The 24047-nt window shown below is 43.6% G+C and overlaps 1 long non-coding RNA gene across 1 annotated transcript; it reads left to right on the forward strand.

The window, feature by feature from the left end:
• Nucleotides 1-1162: 1162 nt before the first annotated feature.
• Nucleotides 1163-20937, forward strand: LOC309541750. The gene is made up of 3 exons (XR_014223882.1): nucleotides 1163-1328; nucleotides 9128-9176; nucleotides 20176-20937. It is a non-coding gene; the product is annotated as an uncharacterized lncRNA (long non-coding RNA).
• The last annotated feature ends 3110 nt before the right edge of the window (nucleotides 20938-24047 follow it).

Consider the following 24047-nt stretch of genomic DNA (forward strand, 5'->3'; position numbering starts at 1 on the left):
ATGTCACTTCTAAACTTTTAACAGAGACAGTGCCAAGAAAGAAGAGTGTCTGGAGAGGAGAAAATATATTCCATACCTTTATAGCGAGAAGGCAAAAATCAGTATATTTTTTAACTCCCCAATGTCAAAATGTCAACAGTATTCAAAGAGGTATGCTGCACTAGCAGTGTATCAACATCAAGCTTTTGATTTAACTTGCCCATCTAGAACAGGCACGCCCAACAGGTAGATTGTGATCTACCGGTAGATCACTGGACATCTGTGGTAGATCTCTGGTAGATCATTGGCTCCCCTCAACAAAGCTCAACAAGTTTGGCTCCCCTAAAAAAAGCTAAACAACTTTGACCTGAACCCCTAAAAAGGGGATATATCACTGCCTGTTTTTAACTGTGCGAGTAGATCGCAGTCTCTTGGGAGTTGGCTACCCCTGATCTAGAACATTACATGATGTCACTATGTTGAACAGAATGCAGTCAGCCAATAAAGCACACAAGACAGAATAACAGAATCATAGAACTGAAGCACTGAAAGAGACCCTGAGAATCATCTAGTCCAAACCCCTGCAATACAGGAATATGCAGCTGTCCCATATAGGGATCGAACCTGCAACCTTCGTGTTATCAGCACCATGCTCTAACCAACTGAGCTATCCAGGCAAATTAAGGCAAGAAAACAACTGAAGCAACAGAAAGAGCTGGTAGTAAAAGAAATGAAACCAACAGCTTCTGGTTCACCTTCTATAACCATCACATAAGAACTGTATACCTCCTCTGAAGGAATCTAGCTCTACAGGCACCTACACAGACCTCAACAGGACTAGCCTGACAGCACAAATGCAACTGTCCATTGACCAAAAGCAGTGAACGCTGAATTCGACAGAGCCAATGGAACAAATATAACCACAAGGGACCTATAAGCAGTACCTAACAACTGAGTGAAATGATACAAGCGTCAAACGACGTTAATCTCCAACACTTTTATCCTAAGGAGTAAATAAATAAAATGAATTTTAAAAGTTGGCCTGAACCTAAAAATGCAGCCTTCTCCACTCTCTTTATTCTAGCAAATTCCACCCCTGCAGCATGACAGTTTGGGAGACAAGGAAACTAAGTCAAAAACTGAGTTTATGCAGAAACTTAACACATGAACTATTTGATGATTACAGGAGTGTCCATCTTGTGAAAGCATTAACAGAAAGTATTAAAAAGCATGACACACAAGATGGAACTTTGTGGCATCTTGAGGCAGAACGATGGGACCTTCCAGGAATGAATGACAGCACCTGTTTCAAAGTGTGAAATATTCCCATGAATCAAAAACATCGTTCTGTAAGTGGCCATCAATGTTTTATATTACATCATACTCATCAGATAGCAACGGCTTTGTACATTACACAGGTTGAAGTATTGGTCACATATGAACACGCCCTTTATTTATGAACAGGCACTGGCTGCCCAATCATTCTCTCCAGAAAACACCTGCTTTTTGCAACAAAGGTACATAGTCTAACTTCTCCTACTGGCAATTAACTTGCAGCCATCTCAAAAGAGGAATGTTGGCTTCAGAAGGAAGTATGAAAAACAGGAATCATAATGGCACAGGGCCAGATTCAACTAAAAAGTTGCACTAGTCAGAGCCACTGCAACTTTTCCCACTAGGGCAATGGGGCTTTCCCCTTCTCCCCCAATCAGATGGGACAGTCAGGACAACCCCAGAACAGCACACCACAGGGAAGATCACTCCATCAAGCCATCATAAATGCTTGCAATTATGGAGCAATCTCCTTAGAGCTACTTCTAATTCCATCCACAGTTTAATAATTGCCAAATAGCTACAATTTTACAACCGTTGTTGGTTGTATTTATAATATAGCATGTGTGTACACTACAAAGACTTGTGCTCTGGAGACACATATAAGCGCATTGTGCCATTTCATATACAGTGGTACCTCGGGTTAAGTACTTAATTCGTTCCGGAGGTCCATTTTTAACCTGAAACTGTTCTTAACCTGAAGCATCACTTTAGCTAATGGGGTCTCCTGCTGCTGTCACGCTACTGGAACACGATTTCTGTTCTCATCCTGAAGCAAAGTTCTTAACCTGAAGCACTATTTCTGGGTTAGCGGAGTCTGTAACCTGAAGCGTATGTAACCTGAAGCGTATGTAACCCGAGGTACCACTGTAGTTCCAACTCTTAATCAGAGAACTATGGAAGTGGCTGGCTGGCTACACTTGGCAAGTTCTCATCCATCCATGTTGGCCTCCCATGTTCTGCAGAAGGAGCTTACTAGTCAAGAGCAAAGACAGAACTTCTCCCTCTCAGTCCAATGAATGGCTACCAATGCACCCAAGCCAATTTAACAGGCAATGTATTTTCCTTGAGCAACTGCCCCCCTCAATGAACAAGATAAAGATGTAGAGAGGTACACCAAGACAAAACATAAAATCCACTAAGAACATAGCATGAGAACCATCCTACTGAGTCAGAACATAAGTCTACCAAATCCAACAGTGGCCAGCCAGATGCTTCTGGAAACATGTTTCCATAGCTGGGTATGATGGCAGCAGTCCTTAATCTCTTCTATTAATCAATTCTCTACCCCACAACTGATCGTCTGAAAAATACAGCCACTGAACCCAGGGGTTTCACATAGCTAATAGCCATTTATAGACCTATATTCCATGTCTAATCCCATTTTAACGGCACCAAAGGCCATGGCCATAAACACATCCCGTGGCAGTTAATTCTATAAATCAATCATGCATCATGTAAAGTAAAGGTAAAGATAAAGATACCACTGACCGATAGGTCCAATCGTGGACGAATCTGGGGTTGCATGCTCATCTTGCTCTACAGACCGAGGGAGCTGGAGTTTGTCCACAGAGAGCTTCCGGGTCATGTGGCCAGCATGACTAAGCCACTTCTGGCGAGCCAGAGCAGCGCATGGAAACGCTGTTTACCTTCCCGCCGGAGCGGTACCTATTTATCTAATTGCACTTTGAAGTGCTTTCAAACTGCTAGGTGGGCATGAGCTGGGACCAAACAACGGGAGCTCACCACGTTGTGGGGATTCGAACCGCTCATCTTCTGATTGGCAAGCCCTAGGCTCTGTGGTTTAGACCACAGCGCCACCCACATCCCTATTGTGTAAAGTAGTTGACCCCAAATTCTAGTATTATCAGAAGGGGGAAAAAAGTTCCACTTATGTGGTTTTTTATTAATCTATCTCATACCCTCTTATCTTTCCTACTAAATAAAAAGCCCTCAAACAGGCTAGCCTTTTCCCATAGAGAAAGAGATCCTAATTCAATCATTTTGGTTGCTCTTTTATGCACCTTCTCCAACTCTACATCCTTTTTGAGACAAATTATTTGGGTTGCTCTCTCATAACCACACTACAGATTTATACAACAGCATTATAATATTGGCAATTTTGTTTTCAGTCAATTAACCAATAAACCTGATTACGTTATTAGCCTTCCTCAATGCTGTACCACAATCCCAAGACCCATTTCCTGCGTATTCACAATCACTTCAGGTGCTATCAATGTTTCTGAAGTTAGGAGCTTTTGCCCAGGTGTGCACCACTTTGAAGTTTTAAATTGAACTTCATTTAGCATTTTCATCAACATTCATCCAGTTTGGAAGGATACTTTTGGTGTTCATCACAGTCTACTTGGGTTTTCGCCACAATGGATAATTTGATGTTATCCACAAACCTGAGCAGCTCACTGCCTAATTCCAGATCAATTCATGAACAAGTTAGACAGAACTAGTCCTGTTATAGATCCTTGGGTACCCCTATGAGTCATGTCCCCTATTTTGAAACTGTTTGATTTATTTATATCCTCAGGTTTCTGTTCTCTAATCAGTCATTAATGCATAAAAGGCCTGCTTCTTACTCTATGAGCATTTAAGTTTATTCAGGGGCAATTTGTCCATAACATGAAATTAAAGTATATAATGCTTATGAGAATATATGTATATATTTGAGAATACCTTCAAAAAGTATTCTCAAATGTGCGGAACTTCCTATTGCAGAAGCCACACCAATTCTACCACAGCAACCTTATTCTTCTATGTTTAACAACTCTGGCTTTAATTATGCTTCTCTACCAATTTACCCAAGACAGATGTTATGCTAATGGACTTGTAATTTCCCAGCTCCCCCTGGATCCTTTTTTAAAGATTGGTGTTTATGCTGGCTACTTTCCAATCCTCCAGCACAGAAACTGATTTTAGTGACAAGTTGCATATTTTTGTTAGAAGATCTTCACATTAGGGTATATGCCATTCAGACAGCGTGGCTTGATGATTTTAATTTGTCTATTTGCCCTACAACTTCATCTCTCATCACTTTAATTTGGCCATTCTTCCGACACCCTCCCAGAAAGCACACACAGCTCAAACCCACCTATCTCGATCCAGTATCTTCAATAGCAAAGATCAATGCTAAGTATTTGTTCAGCTTCTCTGCAGTCTCCCTATCCTCTAATAATCCTTTCATACCTTTGTTATGGACTAGTCCAACATCTTCCTGGGATGGTTAGAGGCTTACATTATTTGTTTTAAGGCTTCTAAAATATTATTATTTTATTGTTACCATATTCTTGCCCTTGAAGCAAAACAACAGCATCTCAATTTAAAATACAGTGGTATCTCGTGTTACAGACTCTTCAGGTTACAGACTCTGCTAACCCAGAAATACTTCAGGTTAAGAACTTTGCTTCAGGATGAGAACAGAAATCGTGCAGTGGCAGCGGGAGGCCCCATTAGCTAAAGTGATGCCTTAGGTTAAGAACAGTTTCAGGTTAAGAACGGACCTCCAGAACGAATTAAGTTCTTAACCTGAGGTACCACTGTAATACAGAAATTAAAATAAATTCTGAAACAACCTCACAATCGACACTTTCAAAGCTGCTAAACGACCCCTACCAAATTGGGCAGAATTTGTGATCTTTTATATTTTCCTCATGTCAGGATTTACACTTTTTAAAGTATGCCTTATTGCCTTTTATAGCTTGCTTGACTCTTGCTTGTTAGCCACACCAGTTTTCTTTTGGACTTTCCTGCACCTTCCCTAATCTAAATTATATATTCTATCTGAGCTGCTATTGTGGTTTTAAATAACCTCCAAGCATCCGGAAGATATTTTGCCCTCTTCACTCTCCCTTTCAATTTCCTTTTAACAAAGCCCCTCATCTTTGAGAAGTTTCTTCTTCTGAAGTCAAATGTGACCATTGCTGGACCTTCTGGGCAACTCACACTCATATGTTGAATCTGACAATTCTGTTGTCATTGTGTTTAAACCATTATTATGAAACTTAAGGCAGACAGTATGTTAGATCTGGAAACCAGAACTAAAAGGTATCTGGACAGAAAAAGACTTACTGAGCTGAATGTTATGTTCCTTAATTAAAGTTATGCTTATGTTTGACTGTCTTGGTGTGTGGGTGGGTGCTTAGGTAACTATATCTAGCCCCATGTGTCTGTACTTGAGTAACAATAGAAAGGGAGAATCCTGTCGCTCTTTCCAAGTCCACTAGGTGATGGCAGCAGATATTTTGAGGGAAATCTGCACTCAATGGAGTAGCTGAAAGACTGACCATAGTTAACACCCATGGATAGACCATTGTGAGGCTCCCTGGGAATATCACAGACCACTCTGAGGAAGTTATTAGCCCAAGGACTCAGTACAAACTCAGAGGTGCTCAGACCTTGGTATCCTACAGATTACAAGTGCCCAGCAGTCAGGATTATTACAGAGTCCTTTGTATTTACTTTGGGGAGAAAGAAGGCCTCAGCATAGTTTAGCGCAGTGTTCTGTAAAGGCGCCAAGGAAGCGCTGAATTCTAGTCTTCTACTACGTGATAGGTTTGGTGATCAGCATCATCCTATTTTTCATAACTTGATCTAAAAAATTGACGCCTTAAAGCATTTGGTCATTTTATTCTCTTTTTTAAAAATGGGTCAAATGTCAATCCTATTTAGACCCATTGAAGTCAATGGGCTTAAGCAGAGATAAATGTCAGAATGATTAGGAACAGACGAAGCTGTTATACTGATTCGGCTAGCTCAGTACTGCCTACATTGGGTGATAACAGTTCTAAAGAGTTACAGATAGGAGACTTTCCCAATCTCACTGGGAAATGCCAGAGACCGAAGCTGCAATTTTCTTCATCTAAAGCATGTGCTCTACCACCAAGCTACAGCTCCATCTGAACTCTGATCCTAAGCAGATTGGATCCACAATGCAATCCTACACATATACTCAGAAGTAAGTCCCACTGAGTTCAATGAGACTTGCACTCAGGTACGTCAGCCTATGTCAGTGGAAATTAGGCCCCACCTAAGTAATGGATCATGACATAACTTGTCCTGCTGATTTCAAGAGGCACTAAACTTATTACGTATCCAACCTAACATATTTTTAAGTAAGGGTTTCTTCAAACAATATGAATTTTATACATGAAAATTATTGCCACGTGAATGGAAAAGCATAATATAGAGGCATACTGTGAACTATTACATGCAATGATTACTGTAACAGCTCGAAGTTTAATGAGAAGCAAGCCCCATTAAATTCAATGGGACTTACTCCCCCTATCCCTAGTATGTGTGCTTAAGACTGAAGTTGGCCTTTGCTTAAGAATGAGTTTACTTCTATCATTTCAGTTTTAAAAGCTTATATATAACCACTATCTATGAAAAATAAGAATTATGCAGTGATACGATCTAAATCTAAACTATTCAGTGTTGTGTATTTGTGTTAAGGACGGTTGAGATGTATGCCGCAGGACTCGTACAATAGACCATTTATATTATTTCCAGCACACCACTGACAAAAGCCTCAGAAGAGTAATCAGTTTGAGTGCCCCAAAATTAGTATTCAATATTTGTAATGGAACTGATAGCATTCCAAGTTTAACTATGATTTGCAATTTTCTCCACTGACAATCATACCAAAGTACTTCTCGGTGACCTGTGTCCTAAATCATTTTCAGTTCACAAAAGTAAACATCACATTCATAATTTGACTCAGACAACACACAAAGATACATTATTCAATTCTTACCAAGAACCTACCCCAATATTAACCTAGTAAACAGTAACACTTAGTTCCCAAATGCTAATAAATTAACTGTGCTGTGCCAGAGAAGCAAGTTGAGAAGCAATTATCTTAATTTCGAAAAAGAGAGAACAACAGGCCCAACAACAATCAGATAGCATAATTTTAAGATGAAATACTTACAATCTGAATCACTTTGATCCTAAACATATTTACAAGGCAGCAATCCTAACCCCATTTACTTACAAGTTTCATTCACTGGAACAGGGTAAACATGCTTTAAGACAGCTGTAAATTTGTTTAAACTGAATTGCTTTAGCTTAATTTGGTTATAAAGCCTAAGTAGCATACACAAACAACACAACAATCAGGAGTCCTGTACTCTGGTCAACCCATCACATTTTAACAGTGCTTGTAGCATACATCTTTCAAATGTATGGATAGGGTTTTCACACTGCCTACAAACATGCACCATATCTGAATGTAAGTCTCATTTTCAATTAAATAAACCAGCTTTATATCACATTCCTAGAAAGAACTTGGAAACAGTACTGCCTACAGGCGCACTAGTTTGTGTTCTTCCCTAACAGCAGTGCCCCACCTCCCTTCTTTCCTTGGTTGCCACTCAGTGGGCCTAGCAGTACTTTTTTATCTTCTCCCACCTACCTCCACTATTTGTGGTAATTAACGTATGGTCACATTCTACCTAGCACCTACATCTCAGGCAAAAATTTGAAGTATACTCTACCACAATCAATGGGGTTTACTTCCAAGTATATTAAGCCTCACAGACATTGGTAACGTATTTAGGATTAAGGAGAATAAACAATTAGCACCAAGATTCCAAAACATAACATCGTGTAAAGTGTTTTAACAAAACATTTATTTTTTTAGACACATAGTTACAAACCGTTTACACATATGGCTATTCTGCAATCTTATCTACTTTAAAATATGGAGAAAATATTTTTTTAAAAAAACAAGAGGTAAACATGAACTGCTAGTCACACATTTATTCATTTTCTTTCAGTTACCAATAACATCATAATAACAGTTTCTTCTTGGCAAGTTAATAGGCTTTATTTCCAGAAACTACATTTAGGAAGCCCAAGCAGGCAGTCTACAATGTGGCAATTTCATAAGCAGTCTACAAATACAAGTGAAAGAACTCCCAAGACCCAATTAAACCACTCCACTTAACTCAGCGTAGTCTAATAAACTACTCCAGTTTAACCAAGAGACAGATCAAGTCATTTGTTGGAATATTTTATAAAACTTTACCAAAAAATACCAAGCACTCCCTACTTTTCTCAAAAAAAATCAAGCAACAGAATAGGATATGATCCATATATTATCATTTTAAATGCCTGTTGTTTTAATTTTGCACTGTGTGGATTTTTCCTACTTTGTCACCTCAATATTTTTTAGTAGCAACCATCATAAAAACCTGAGTAAATAATAATAACTGGCAAATAATAAATCAATGTTTCTGATGTGTTTTCATATGATTCCAGTATGGCACAGCCGCAAAATGAAGAATACAAATAGAGCTCTCATTAGCATGCACTGATCTTTAACAGATGAGGCTTACTATACAAAATAGTAATACCACAACCAATTGTTTTAAGGGCCCATATTAGATAATCTGTAAGAATACAGACAGCATTTTTTAAAAATTTAGTTGGCAGTCACATGATATTTTGGATATGTCAAATTTTAATATGTGAAGGAAAGAAAATGAGTCTTTACAAAGTAGTTATTCCAGATAACTAGATTTGCTTGTGCAAAATACTATCAATTATAATTTTGCATGCCACAAGATCCTGTTGAAAATGGTAGTTGCGCATACAGTAGCAAGAACTGTGTGCATACTACAAACAGTTTATAGTATGTTCTTTAAAATTAATATGCCTAGTATAGCAACTTAAAGTCTAACCTTAAAGAGTCACTCCTTTATAAAAAAGAGATCACTTGTATGTTTAATGTAGCATTAGGGAAACTACTTTAAACATTTATGCACTGTAATATTATTAGGCACAATACTTTTTTTCTTGACAGGTTTCATTTATCTGAAGCAGAAGAGAAGCAGCAGCAAAATACTTTACAGGTAATATTTTTGTGATTTGTCGTCAATTAATAGTGTGCTCTCTTCCACTTCCCCATTTCACTATAGAGTGAATAATAACTTGATCCATCCAACTGAAGTATATCAAGTATATATATCAAATATCTGGATCTAGAACAGCAAAGGAACAACAAAAAATATGGCATGAATTATTTTACACTGTGATCCTATACTCCTGAATGTGGAATTAGTCAACACTTATGCCACAAGAACTGAGTTGTGGAGTAACACAAGCATCAAGCTGCAATTCTATTCATACTTACCCATGAGTAAGTCCCACTGAATAAAGTGGAACTTACTTCAGAGTAAATATGCATAGGGCTGCATTACTATTTAAAAGGAATTATATATATGTGTGTGTGTGTGTGTGTGTGTGTGTGTGAGAAAAATGATTGGAATTGAACTATCTATATAAGAGGAAGATCACTGGAGCACTGAAATCTCTCACACTCAGTTGTGTAACATATTTCATTTTCTACTTCAAAAAAGAACTCTCTCTTCTGCACTGTGAATGCACTGCGAGTGCAGAATAGTCACTTTAGTAACTTTTCCTTAAAGCCCAGTTACCTTCACTCCTAATCATTTGTTGCCATCTGTTATAAATGTATGGGTTCTTTTCAACTTGATCCCACAATCAACTGTTTTCAGTAGAACAGGTACCCAGATGCAGAAAATTCACTCTGACAATGAAAGCAGACCACAACTTCATTTGGAGCAAAAGCTGCTGTACAGTATTTAAGTCCAGTTATTAAAATGCCTGGTAAAACGTTTTAGTGCAAAGTTACTTAGACACAGAATCTACATCAAAGAGCTACCTTGGTTTCACCGGGAACTCTGCCCTATTTTTTATTCATCCTTACACTAAGACCTTTTTATGTTTGGATAATCACTCAGAAACTCGAGCAAAAAAAAAAAAAAGGGCAGCTAGCGTTTTGTTTCATTCCTCACCTTCCCTGTCCTCACACTCACAACTCCACAAACAAAGCTCAACATGCCTTAGAGCCATTTACCTACTTGATCTTGAAAGCTCTTAAAATTAAACTTTCACAACTTTCTTGCGTTTTGAATTTCAAGAGTGAAATTCAGGAGAAGACTCTCCCACAGCAAAGGCAGCCAAGAATGCCTCCGGAGCTCCATACAGGTCTGCCATTATTATTTATTAATCTAGCGTTGTAGGCTAACAGTTTCTGTTGCTGTTGTTCAAGGTGAACACACTCTCTCCAGCAAGCACAATATATATAAATAATTTTTTTAAAAAAAAAAAACACTACGAAAAAGGTGGTGTTAGGAGACGAAAGCAAACGGCAGCAAACTAGCTAAATATATAAATAAATGAAAGGAATGCAGTAACTGGTCCTGGCCAGAGAGGGTACAGGCGAAACACCATGCACGTGCAACTAACTGATGGAAGGAAGAGAAGTCAATGAACACTGCTACAGCCCCCCAAGTGTCACAGCTAGGCCCGTCTTTCCACCTCCTCTTACTGCCAATTTCCCTTTCCCCCTCCATGCATTAGGGTCTGTCTGGCATGGAGGGAAGTGGGGTGTCTGGCTGCTCTCCCCAAGGGCACACGTGCTCCCCGCCCCATGACTCTACGCTTCCACCTCCCCGAGAGTGACACAAGAGGCGCAGGCTGGGAGAAAACAACACCACACTCTCTGAAATACCACGCCACGTTTTCTCAATATCTAATGAAAACAGCAGGCAATTAGGTGGTTTTTAATGCACCTTTTACTTGCAGTGAGCAACTGTTAAAAGTCCGCGCAGGCCAAGTTCGAGAGTTTGCAAAGATCACCTGTACTTCAAGCGCGCACAAAGGTGCAAACACCCACCCACACAAGTCTAGTGGCACCTCAAGATCTTGCATCAAATGCACTACAACTCAAAGCACATTAAGTCTGCTAAGTCTTTGAGGTGCCACGAGGCTCTTTTTTTTCGGGGGGGATGTTTGCTACCCGAGCCGAAGATCGGGCGCGTTAAAATGAGAGGGGGGGGTTAACACCCTGCCTCGATTAATTTATAACCAAGAAGCCCTCCTGCAAAAACAAAGATGCATGCAAAATTAAGTCTCCGTGTGGGCGTTTGCTTCGGCGAAAGAAAGAAAAGAGGGGCAGGAGTGGGCCACAGCGCTCGCCACCTGCTAAGAACAGACCTTGACACATGTCACCCTGGACACATGGACACGCCATGTTCCCGGCGGCTTGCAGGCAAACTTTTCTTGCAGCCAGGAGCAGCTGGAGAGAAAGCGGGAGGGGGAGGGGAGCCGAGAGCGAGGGCAGGAGGAAAGTAACTAGTCAAACCCCAGACTGAAGGGACGGGGTGGGGTGGGGTGGGGGGAAAGAGAGAGAGAGAGAGAGAGAGAAGGGAGGGGAATAGTATTTATATATATATTAAAAAAAACTTACCAGGAGCGCACACTGACTGAGCAGAGTCCCGAGGAGATGGCACGGCGGGGGAGAGAGAGAGGGAGAGAGAGGCAGGAGGTGCACTCGCTCGCCGCGCGCACGCACACGCAAATACAAACACACCGAGGGAGAGGGAAAAGTGTTTTGCAGGAGGAGCTGCTGCCGCCGCCGCAGCTGCTGCCAGGACGCGCCAGAGGAGCCGCCGGGTGGGAGGGGGAATCCGAACGGAACAACAACAAGAGAGAGAGAGAGAAGAAGCAGCGTCTCTGAATGGGCTGGATATTCCTCCGCAGGCGGCGCTGGCTCTGTGGCTCCCGGGGCCTGGGCGGCAGCAAGCAAAGCAAAGGAGCCGCCGACCGAACAGCAGCAGCCGCCGCCGCCGCCAAAGCTGAGGCAGGAGCAGCAGCTGCGCGGGGTCTCGCGTTCTCTCAGAGGCTCGCGCTGCTTCTCGCGTTCTCCCTCCCCCTGGGTGTGGGGCTGGCTCCCTCTCTCTGGATGGAGGGGGTGCAGCTGCCTCTCGTGTGTGTGTGTGTTTGTGGAAAGATTCAGATTTTTTTTTTTGGAGGGGAAAAATGCGTGTGCACGCACGTTCCCCCCCTTTTTTGGGGGGTGACAACGACTCTTTAGGTTGTGTTCCTAAAGTTGTGTTCCTCTAAACCAGGGAGGGGCTGCGAGTTTCTTCCCGCCGCCACCAGCACTCCCCCCCCAATAAAAGTGTGGCGGGGTCAATCTAGCAAGGTTCCCTCGCCCCCGATGCTGCAGCCTCCCCGCTTGCCAGCCTTCTCCCGAGCAAGGAGTCCTGCTAGCGGAGCAGGATATTATTCGGATTCGCAGTGAAGCGTCCTCCTTGACGTCAGGTCCACCTGCTATGTAAACAAACCACCCGAGAAGTTGTTTGCTCTCCTCTCTCGCTCTCTTTCTCTCTCTCCCCCCCCCACCCTCGCGCCACAACCAGGCTAGCAAACGGGAGAGGGGAAAACAAAAGCGTCGTGTCAAATTGGTTGCGCCACAGCAGCTTTTCAGCTAGTACTCCAAAGGAGCGGGGGGGGGGGCTTATGCGAAGTGGGGGGGGGACTTCTCAGAAGGAGGACAGGAAGGACTACAAGAGCCCTTTAGAAAGGCTGCTTTGAAGCGTTGGCACGGGGGGAGGGGGAGGAGGAGGGGTATGTGTGCAAATCTCCTCAGACTTGGGCCGCGCTTTTCAGAGTTTGGTGAAAGCGCGCGCGTTTCAGACTCCCTCTCCTCCTCTCTCGCCCTGCCTCTCTCTCCCTCTCCGGAGGTTTAGTATGCCAATAAAACTCAGGAGCTCAACTCTGACCTTCAAGCACACACCCCACAGCGAGGAAGGCGAAAGGCAGCGGGTGGCCCCACACGTGCTACACTAAACACCCAGCCCAGCTCTCCTTGCAAAGAAAAGCGTGGTAAATCCCGCGCCAGCAGGTTGCCTGCTGCTGCGTCCTCCTCCTTCTCCTCCTCCTCTAAAGGCGGGAAAGAATGAGAAAGACGGGGGTAAAGGGAACTGACGCCTGGCTGACAGCTACGCTCCGATGCCCCCCTTTCCCCCCCTCCCGTTTGTAGGTCCCACAGCGGGGCTTACGCTTAGGCTAACGCACACAGAACCGTAAACTTGCAACGTCCCCCTGTGCGTGTCTCCTCAGAAGTTATTCGTTCAGTGTGGTGGGGTGGGCTTCCCGTAAAGGACATTTAGTAACTCTGTCTGTTGTCGAGTAAGTATCCCCGAGAATGAGGGTGTGAGGGAGGCACACTGCACATGCTCGGTGGCACTTCGGTTTTAATTGGAACCCCGCGCTTTCCGAGCCTGAGCGCGCCTGTGGCAAATGAAAGCCTTGCGCGTGCGGCCGCCTTGTCCGGTTCGAACTCGCTGCTAGAGCGAAACTGGCTTCCTTGGCTGAGCTCCGGTTTCGCACACTAGAGAACCGACAGCCCCCTTCCCTTCCGCCATAGTTGCTGGCCTCCAGGCTGACGACTAAGGCCCACCGACCGACCGACCGACCGCCCTTCCTCAAGAAAAGACGACGAAACTTTTTGGACGAGATGCAATTAAAAGCCCATCCATCTCCTGCGTTGCAATGGCTAATAACGTCAACAAAAGCCCAAAGAGTCTGGTGGTGGCACCTCTAGCTAGCTTTACTGCACGCAACGCGAACAACTCCGAAAGTGCATTGTAACTTATGCTCGGGTCTGGCCAAAGGGTTTCCCGCTGCGCTTTACACACACGCCTTGCAGAGCCATGAAAACGGCCAGGCAACCGCCACATATCCTTCCCAACACCTTTCAGCCACGGATCGCGTTTCCAGCTGAAACAGTTGTTGCCCCTCACCCCAAAAGCAGGGGAAGGGAAGCCTGATCAACAGTGCTGTACTTTAATTTTAAATACATGCGCACATCAGATTTTTCAAACCGCGTGAGCATATGGAAGCGCAATCGAGATAAATAAATTCAAGTATTCCGGCTGTGAGAAAGTTTCTAAAAACAGCAGAACAAAATGAAATACCCGCATCGCAAGTTTCTAATCGTTCAACTTGCTTTCCTCTTTCTGCATCATTTTGCAAGGCTAGTGCTTGGTTGGTGATTAATTAAGAAATAAAAAAGGAAATCCTACATAAAAATCTCGCGGACTTGCCTTGGATTTAATTTGTTGGTGGGACTTTTTGAGCGCTTTTAAAGAGAATTCAAAAAGTTCTTTTAAATTAACCGAAGATCTGAATGGAACACGACCGTCGCTCAAAAATAATGCGAAGTGTTTGTTTTCAGCTTAGCGTGTTACACAAATGGGAAAGTTTCTCGCGACGCAGTTATTATAGGTTGCCCACCGCCGGTTGGAAAGCGCGCGCGCGCGCGGTTGATAGTGGTGGGGAAGAGTATCGGGAAGGACAGAAAGGAATTACTATGCAAATTTTTCCTTTCGCTTGGGATTTGGACGTTGCCCACATCTTTACTCATAAGATGAAAGCAAATTTGCCCTGGTTGTTTCCCCCCCACCAGTTCAAGATTTACCCCAAGAAACAGGAGAGGGTGAAAAAAACAAAAGTCGGAAAGGACTCGGCCACACTTTGCTGAACTTTCCTTTTTGTGGAGTTGCAATCGCTCCACTGCCGGAGAAGTGCAAAAAGGTGCAAAGATTTGAACCGTGTGCGTCTCGTATTTGGACAATTATTGGTGGGGTTTAAAAAAAAAATGTGCGTTCTGCAAAGCAGCTATTCCCGCCATTCCTCTGGCATACTTTTCGGAGTGTGTTTGGAGGCGCCTGGGCAGCAGATGAGACTACCCTTCCCCTCCCTTGCTCAGGTCTGAGAGGCAAGGGAAGGCGGGGGAAGAGAAAGCAGGAGGTGCGCAGGACGCAGGTTTTGCGGAGAGCCGAGGGCTCTCTCCTACCCAGATTGCTAACTCTCAGCCAATAGGGCTCCACCGGGTTCGAGAGGTGAAAGTTCAGCCCAAGGACACGCGCACTCCAGGCTATTGACTGCTGCAAGGCGCGGAGTGCTTGTTGATGGGTGGTCGTAAAACATCTTCATTTGCCTCTCGCAACTCTTTTTGTCTTACCTCCGCCTTCTTTAATTGTTCGAGTTGCTCATAAACCTTGATGGCTCGTTAGCACCGCGAGCCTAAGAGGCACGTTTACTTGGGAGGAAAGGCGCACTGGTTTCAATGGGACACTTGCTCGCTCTCTGTTTTGTTTTCCCTCCTCTTTGATTATTTGTTACTTCAAAGAAGGGAGTTCTAAGTAGTCCCACGCCTCGTCCCTAAATGCATTTATTCGGCCGCGATTGCAGCGTGGCTTGCTTCCGAGTAAATGTGCCGTGGAGCTTTAGGCTGCGTCGCTAAGCATACATGGTAGGGATTACGTGAAACCATTCAGGCATTTTTAGTTTAGTTTAGTTTATTTTACGGCCAAGCTCATTTGTTTAGGATCAGGGCGTGAGTCCTGCGACTCGGGGGTTCCTCGAAGTTGAGGAAACCACAATAATAATTAAAAGTTTCTCTAAGCAGTGTGGGCGCCAGACATCAAGAGGAATCTGGGGGCGAGATGAACGGAGAACGAATACTCCCGTTCTGGGCAGATCTTAAGTGCCTCCAGACAACTCCCGTGAACCTTCAAACGAAATAATTCACCGAGCGGGAGAGCAGGCAGCTCGCTCGCTCGCAACGCGCAGCCGGCAGCCTTGGGGCGCAAGGTAGTGGTTTTCTCTCTCCTTCCCAAGCGCGGCGCCCGGGCCAGGCGAGAAGGCTCCGGGGCAGCGTGGGGATGTTATCCCCAAAGGTCCCGATCTCCCGGCAGGCATGTCCAGAGCACAGTTTCGGCGGCGGGGCGAGAGTCACCCGTTTCCTTTCGCCATCCTTTTTGTGCGTGTGACGAGTTAAGCCCGCGGACCAGACAAAAAGGCGCAGGAGCTGCCCAAGCCTGGAGCCCAGACAGCGGCCAAGTTCGTTTGGCTGCTTGATCCGAGCGTGCATTTCTGACATGCAGCCGCCGAGTCCAACCCTCGCCCGCCCCCCATTGAAAAGACAGAGGAGCTCAAACTGAATCGTCCCCCTTGCTTCAAAACCTGTCCCAGATCTCGCGCCTCTTGGAGTTCCTTGTTTCGCCTTAGTTTTAACTCAGAATTTTTAGACTGCCTTTTGTTTCAAAGGAGAGCTTTCAGATCTCTCCAGTTCCCGCAGATAATCGCCTTGTTGTACTCAAAGGGGATACTACCCACCTGGCGAGACGAGGTGCGCTTGTGTGTGTGTGTGCGCGCGTCTTCTCCTGAAACTGGATTAGGAGGTCGATCTTTAGTACATTTTCTTAGGAGTAAGGATTCCTTACAGTGGGAACAACTTACTTTGAAGTTGACCTGCTAAAAAGGGAGTGAGCACAGTGTGTTGTTGTTGTTGTTTGTGCATGGCAAAGTGCACCACGCAGCAAAACACACAAAACAATTCCCCCCCTCGCCCCACCCCAGGGTCCTTATACTTTTGAAATCAAAGTGGTTATTAAGCATGAATTACCCCCTTCACTTTCTCTTTTAAATACAAACTGGGTCCTCCCCCGCCCGCCTTTGTTCCTGTTTTGGGCTTGATATTTTCAGTCCAATCCGAGTTGCATTCTATTCCTCGCTTCAAACAACCCTATTTCAAACGTCTTCTTTTAATTAATTTAATGTATGTCTTTTCCTTGCGGCTGTGTGTAGATCAGATTGCCATTTTTCATTATGATTGTTTGTAAAGGCAAGGAACAAAACAATAAACAGGGTCTTCTTCAAAATGGGATTATTCCTCTCTGCGCGCACACACGCACACACTTCTCCCGCCCGCCCCCAATTGTTAACGGAGATAGTTCGGGAAGGAAAGAACACGCCGGCTTTGAAAAACCGAAATCAAATCAAGGGGAATCTTCCTTAACAACAGCAAAGGAGTGACTAAATTGGTGGAGCTACACCACCATCTGTCGTTAAGCTTCGGGACTACAAAACTCGCGTAATAATAAATCTTAATGAGAGCTGGCAACCCCCCCCCTTTACCCATCTTATGCTTCCCTGACAATTAGACTCACATGTAAAGCACATGACATTTGGAACTGCAGTTTACCCTTCACAGAGCAATTCCCAGCACCCGTGACAAACTACATTTCCCATGATTCTTGGGGGGGAAGTCATGCTATGCAGCCTCTGTTTCAGCTTCTAACTCCGCTTCCTAGTGGGGTTCATGTAATAACATTCTGAGGTTGTTCCAGCTGTGTACTACGCAATCTGCCCCGTCTTTGGGCATATGGGGCTGGGCATCTTTTTTCTGCCACAAATCCCTTCCACCTTCACCAAGACTGTGAGCTGTTCCTGCTTGTTCTGGGTTGTTGCTGGACTGCGGCTCTCATCACACCTCTCCACTGACCGTGCTGGCTGGAGCTCATGGTAGTTGGAGTCCAACAACATCTGAAATGCCATGAGATTAAATCACATCTTCCCCAAAGAATCCCGGGAGCTGTACTTTCTACGTGGGGCTACCTTTGAAGGTGACCCAGAAACTACAATTAATCCAGAATGCATCAGCTAGACTGGTGACTGGGAGTGGCCACCAAGACCATATAACACCGGTCCTGAAAGACCTACATTGGCTCCCAGTAAGTTTCTGAGCACAATTCAAAGTGTTGGTGCTGACCTTTAAAGCCCTAAATGGCCTTGGCCCAGTGTACCTGAAGGAGCATCTCCACCCCCATCGTTCAGCCCGGACACGGACACTGAGGTCCAGCTCCAAGGGCCTTCTGGTGGTTCCCTCACTGAGAAGTGAGGTTACAGCGAACCAGGCAGAGGGCCTTCTTGGCAGTGGTGCCCGCCCTGTGGAACACCCTCCCATCAGATGTCAAGGAAATAAACAACTATCTACTTTTAGAAGACATCTGAAGGCAGCCCTGTTTAGGGAAGTTTTAATGTTTGATATTTTATTGTGTTTTTAATATTCTGTTGGAAGCCGTCCAGAGTAGCTGGGGTATAAGTAATAAAATTATTACTATTATTCTGGGAATTGTAACTCTGCCAGGGATAAACACTAGAGTTCCTGGGGGAAAGGGTGCACTTTATGTGTGCTGTGCACACAGCCTACTACTTTTCTTCAAATACACAATGGATGATCCAATCCTAAATATGTTAACTCAGCAGTTAGTCCAACTATGGCACCTTACTTCAAAATTATTTTGCAAAGGTTTGCAGTTGCAAAAATCCTGCAGGATTTCCCGCTTCTCTTTTCCATAGCCCACAGCATTCTGTCCAGCCTCTCATTGTCACTTGAAGATATATATAACATCTAACCTGTGAGTGCTGTTCAGTGCTCTGATCAGCCGAGGGTCTCCAGGTAGTCAGAGGGCCTTTACAGAGGTGGCACCTACCATAAAGAAGAGCCCGCCCACCCCAGTTAGGCATGCACTAACCACATTAGGTTTGGGCATATCTTAAAAACAAATCTGTCGTCCCAGCAATAAGAGCCAACTCCTAGGGAAAGGGTTTACCTGGTGGAGCTTATCTACCCCCCCCCCCCAATATATTATTCAAGTTGCACCTCTGCCTCCCAGGCTTTTACTGAAATATTGGTCTGGCACATAACACTATTTGTTTACTGTGGAGACTTCACTTCTAATGTAAAGCATTAAAAGAAGGAATTATTGTATTAGAGTTTATTGGTTGATAGCTGTATTGTGTTTTGTTATTGCAGACAACTTTGTGTGTGTGTGTATCTATAAGTTGCTGGAGGTCATCACAGGGGGGCAGAAGGAAAACAAAGGGGATATTGCATTTGGCATATTTTGACTTCAAAATCTGAGTTACCTTCTTTGGGGTAGGGCCCCCAAAGTGTAGACCATCCTTGCCTACAGTTGGTGACTATACCATTGCTCCATGGTGTAAAATATAGTCCAACGGAGTCCTCTCAGGGTGACTGTTGAACTCTTCAGGAGCTGATGGGATGTGCTCCTGACCTTAGCTTCTTCAGTTCTGCCTTCTCTCAAGGCACAGTTCTGCCTTTAGTAACCCCCGGAAAGGCGAGGGAGAGGGTGTCCCAACAGTTCTCTCAGGCTATTGATGGTTCTTTCAGGAGCTGATGGTACTGTACTCCATGGTCTGGGCTTGCTCGCTTCTATGTGGTCCGTTTGGTGTCGTGGTCCCCCCCCCCCCGGCAAAAAACAAAACAAAACACTTTAATGCAGGCTACCTTTTTAAAAAACAACAACAAATGTTAGGACACAATCCAGAAAACAGTTACACCAAAATGGTGTTTGTTTTAGGATTTTCATACATTTTAAAGAAATCATCGAACAATAATACAAATGTATCTCTTTAGGCCAGGCACGGCCAAACTTGGCCCTCCAGATGTTTTGGGACTACATCTCCCATCATCCCTAGCTAACAGGACTAGTGGTGGTCAGGATGATGGGAATTGTAGTCCCAAGTTTGGCCATGCCTGCTTTCGGCTGACATAATCCCACTAACTAAGCTGACAGTACATAGCAAAAAGGGAAGGTGGGAAAGGGCAGACACCAAAAAGATCCACAGGATTCTGTCAGTTTTATTGGAAGTGTTTTGAATGATCTGTTTCATGGAATGCTGTGTATTCTTTGATTTTTTTCATTAATCTATCTACCATTACATTTATATCACGACCTTCCTTCCAAAGGAGCCCAGGGCAACAAACAACAATGAAGTAAAAGCAATACAATTAAAAATAAAATAAAACATATTCAGAACATTTAAAGACATTAATAACATTTTTAAAAAGCATTTAAAACTACGTAACACTTACAAGAACAGCAATAACGAAAGTGTTCTTGAATGCATATAGCAAGCCCTCCCCATTCAAAACACACTCTAGGGCAATAATAACAACTGGAATAAAATTAGCAATCAAGCCAATTTATAATGCAGAAAAACAAGTAACACACAAGACAATTAATTTAAAATCGGAGTCGAGTGAGTTATGAGCTGGTAGCTAGGAAGAAGAGATTTCCAAACATCCTATTAGGGCTGCCATTATCTGGGAATCTGAAGCTTCTATCAGTTTTCTGTCACTGCAATTTTTGTTTTGATTTGCAGAAACAAATAAATGCCCTGGCTTTTGAGATTGGATGGATTTCTTGTAAGGTGGGCATCTCCAGTTCACAAGCACACTCCTCCACCATCAGCATCTAGGTTGGTATGCATCCAGTATAGAATTCCGTGTGAGCCTGATCTCTCCAAGATCAGCCAAAGAAGTTCTGCCAGATGCTGTGTGCTGGGAGGTATTGCTTCCAGCTGAGCTGCTTCAGCAGGGCTTACCAGGGCTTCAGAGAGATGGAGCAGAAGAGCAAGTGGTTTAACAGCTTCAGGAAGGAAGCCTTTATTCTACCAGATACAGAAATACTTCAGTGAGACTCAAGCAAACCACGTTTTGGTCCAACAACTCTCACAATGTGGAGATTCCTCCAGCTGAGCTTTTTGGGTGGTAACAGGCACCAAAGCGAGCCTTGACTTGTTTGTTTGATAAATGTAATTTAACCACACAAACTGGGGAAGGGGATGCCTTTTTGTTGTTCCCTTCGAATTCAGCATGTTTGTTTAGGGCAAAAAGGGCTTATGTTTTAATAGCTGCAATTGTACAGCTTATTGAGAGCTGCTTCACTTTAGCTCATTCTACCCATCACATCCAGTATTCCTGCACTGCATGGCCTTTGCAAGTTTGGGGAAACATATTGCTGCATTTTTTAAAAAAATAGTGCCTTAGTATTTGTGGAAACGGGGAGATTATGCTGTCAAGAACTTGTGAAAGATCATTGCAGTTGAGAAATAAATTGAACACATTCCTAAATGTTAGCAATATTTCAGGGGTGTGTGGATTTTATACTTACCAAAGCCTAACCACACAAATCCTTAATGTGCAGGAAACCTCCTATTAAAGTAGGTAAGGATTGCAAATATTCAAAATGAATTTTCAATAGCACTTGAATCACATCATCTTCTGTACTGGATTAAAAGTGGGATTTCATTGTTAGATCCCAAAGTTTGCATGGAAAAGCACCCCCCAAAAAACAAGGGGTTCAGCTCCTCACTTGTCCCCCATTTCTGAAACATTACCCTTTCTGTCCTCCCCCCCCCCATTTTTTTCTGGTGCCACCACTGCCAGAATGTACTCCTAGTATTCAATTTAGCATCATGATGAAAGTTATTTTTAAACTGAGCATGATGGTGACTGCTACCTCAGGCATGGCTTTAACAAAGTTTAAAATGTCTGGTGTTTTATATTCATCTTTTTAAAGAATAGGGAACATGTGCATTTATTTTATTATTTTATTTGAATAACATATATATCATTTAACTACTTGTCTCTTGGGACGCGTGTAGCGCTGTGGTCTAAACCACTGAGCCTTGGGCTTGCCGATCAAAAGGTCAGCAGTTCGAATCCCTGCAACAGGGTGAACTCCCGTTGCTCAGTCCCAGCTCCTGCCAACCTAGTAGTTCAAAAGCACGCCCAAAAGTGCAAGTAGATCAATAGATACCGCTCCTGCAGGAAGGTAAATGGCCTTTCCGTGCGCTACTCTGGTGTCAGTGTTCCACTGCGCCAGAAGCGGCTTAGTCATGCTGGCCACATGACCTAAAAAAACTGTCGGTGGAAGCGGACAAACACCTGCTCCCTCGGCCTGTAAAGTGAGATGAGCACCGCAACCCAAGAGTCGTTTGTGACTGGACTTAACTGTCAGGGGTCCCTTTACCTTTACTTGTCTCTATGTGGTTTACAGAGATACAATACCTAAAATAAAAATCAGTTACACTATAAAATCAGACTTCAGTTAAAATGCTTGATGGAACAACAACAACAACAACAACAACAAACATTTCAGTAGACACTGGACGTTTGTTAGGGCACATTTGCCAGATTTTGTTTGTCTGATATCACCTGGAAGGGAGTTCCATAAAACTGGGCCCACAGAGCTCTGGGTGGATTTGGGTGATGCACTCAGACCATGGGTGGCTGCTAACAGTGATTCTGCCGAAGGTCTCAATTATTGGGCAGGGATATAGGGAATAAGACAATCCTTGAGGAATCCTGACCCAAATAGTTAAGGGCCTCATAAATTAATACAAGAACTTTGAACCTGGCAAATGGGCAGTCAGTGCAGATTTCTGAGCACTGGCTTTATGTGCTGGCGATAGTCTGCAGGAACCATTTAGCAAGCAAACAGAAATTAAATGTTGGGGCTTGAGAGCCACGGAATATGCAGCTCAAGCACAGGGAGGCAATTTGTCCCTTATGAAGTGGTCTGGCGATATTGGAATGCTGTGTGAGATGAATTTAATTCTTCTCCATTGCTCTGTGTTGCAGCTCTGTAGAAGAAGAAGAAGAAGAAGAAGAAGAAGAAGAGTTTGGATTTGATATCCCGCCTTTCACTCCCTTTAAGGAGTCTCAAAGCGGCTAACATTCTCCTTTCCCTTCCTCCCCCACAACAAACACTCTGTGAGGTGAGTGGGGCTGAGAGACTTCAAAGAAGTGTGACTGGCCCAAGGTCACCCAGCAGCTGCATGTGGAGGAGCGGAGACACGAACCCGGTTTCCCAGATTACGTGACTACCGCTCTTAACCACTACACCACACTGGCTCTCCAGTACTACTGTACTACTGTTTTCTTTTTTTCTGACACTGATTGTTTTTGTGGTTTCTATTTCCAAATGATTTTCAAATGTACAGTTTTAATTGTTATATTTCCGTCACCTACCCTGGGAACATATGGTAAAAGGTGGGCCATGAAAGCAAGTAATTTATAAATTGTTCTTTTGGGCAAAGAAGCAACAGGGAAGTACTGGGAGTCAGCAGCTGTCAAAGTTTATGACACGGCATTCACCTTCTAAACTTACTACATCCTCTGTGACCTGAGGATGTTCACTTTGACAGCAAATGGTGGAATATTAGCCATATTTGTCCATGGCAGCAAAAATCTCAACAAGACTGGCTTGAAGACTGCCAGTATTTATTGAGGCAAAGCCCGTTTAAAAAGAGAGGCTATTGACATGGACTTTAGTGAATTTGGACAGACAGAAGTTCATATGAGCCATCTCAGAAAGGTAGTTTGTATGTAATGTGCTTGCATACCATTTTTAAGCAGAAATCTAATGTTACATCTCTCCCTTTACCACTTTATCAATTAGTGTTCTGTTTCAGTGGTTTGACATCTGTAACCAATATAACACTGTTTTGCACAGAAGGGCACCCCCAGTGCTTTACAGACTGATCAATTAAGTGCCTTTGGTGTGTTAAAACGGACAAGGGGAGGCACCATGAGGGGCAGTGGTCCAACGGGGATTTTATTTTGTTAAATTTTAGGATTTAGTTTGCCTAGAAAAGTTGTCTGTAAATGGTTTAGTCCTGTTGAACTCAGAAGAACTACAGTATACTGCATGGTCTCCTCTGGATGATCACTACTATGGTTACTGTTATTAACATGCTGTCTTGCTCACTGAACGCTGCACTTGCTGGCTAACCCCCCAACCTCCACCCCAAATACATGGGTTACATTGCTGTCACTGGGCCATTCTCCCATATAATTCCCAGAAAACATATATCTGAAATAGATGGCTGGTGAAATACTCCCTTGGAAAACTATGCTTCCTTTTGCTGCACAATTTCTCTGGAATTTGTATCATTTTAAATTTGAAGTTCTGCATGCTTCCCTTATTTTTATTCAAAAGATTTATAAAGCACTTGACCAAAAAATGTCTCCAAGTGGTATACAAAGATGCAGAGAATGGTAGTTTCTAGTGGCCACCAGAGCTTCAAAAGTGAGTATGAGCAAGTGACTTGCACTTCCTTTTCTGGTAGTTCTAGGCCAGGGGTCAGCAAATTTTTTCAGCAGGGGGCCGGTCCACTGTCCCTCAGACCTTGTGAAGAAGAAGAGGAAGAGGAGGAGGAGGAGTAGGAGTAGGAGTTTGGATTTGATA

The sequence above is a fragment of the Podarcis vaucheri genome (genome assembly GCF_965113315.1).
Source record: "Podarcis vaucheri genome assembly, chromosome: 10".
NCBI classification, from domain to species: Eukaryota; Metazoa; Chordata; class Lepidosauria; order Squamata; family Lacertidae; genus Podarcis; species Podarcis vaucheri.